The sequence below is a fragment of the Bison bison genome, unplaced genomic scaffold, assembly GCF_000754665.1.
Source record: "Bison bison bison isolate TAMUID 2011002044 unplaced genomic scaffold, Bison_UMD1.0 scf7180017864535, whole genome shotgun sequence".
NCBI lineage: Eukaryota > Metazoa > Chordata > Mammalia > Artiodactyla > Bovidae > Bison > Bison bison.
Window position 1 is genome coordinate 13,841,248 of NW_011495084.1, and position 357 is coordinate 13,841,604.

The 357-nt window shown below is 49.6% G+C and overlaps 1 pseudogene; it reads left to right on the forward strand.

Moving 5' to 3' along the window:
- Window positions 1-357, forward strand: part of LOC104982650 — a 231,697-nt pseudogene that overhangs the window by 71,850 nt on the left and 159,490 nt on the right.

A 357-nucleotide genomic window follows, 5' to 3' on the forward strand; every position in this document is an offset into this window, starting at 1 on the left:
GGACCCCCCTTGTCCCCCCCGCAGCTTCAGCCAGAATCAGTGGTGGCCAGTCTTGTGGAATCTGTGCCCCTGCCAGTCCCAGCCCCACCCCCACCCCAGAGTATCGTGGAGCAGATCCTAGACCTCAGATCAGTTCATCTGTAAACATTTCATTATTTGTCTCTAAAAGATGGGAAAGCTTTGGGGAAAAAAACCACTACTTTATTTCATCTGAAAAATGCCTCAAATTCCTGAATATCACCCACATGCTAATCTGTGTTTACATGCTGCTGATCATCTCACTGAGAAATCTTCACCACTGTTGGAACCCACACAAGGTCTGCCCCCTTGCACTTGGCTGATGCCTCCTTGGTCCCA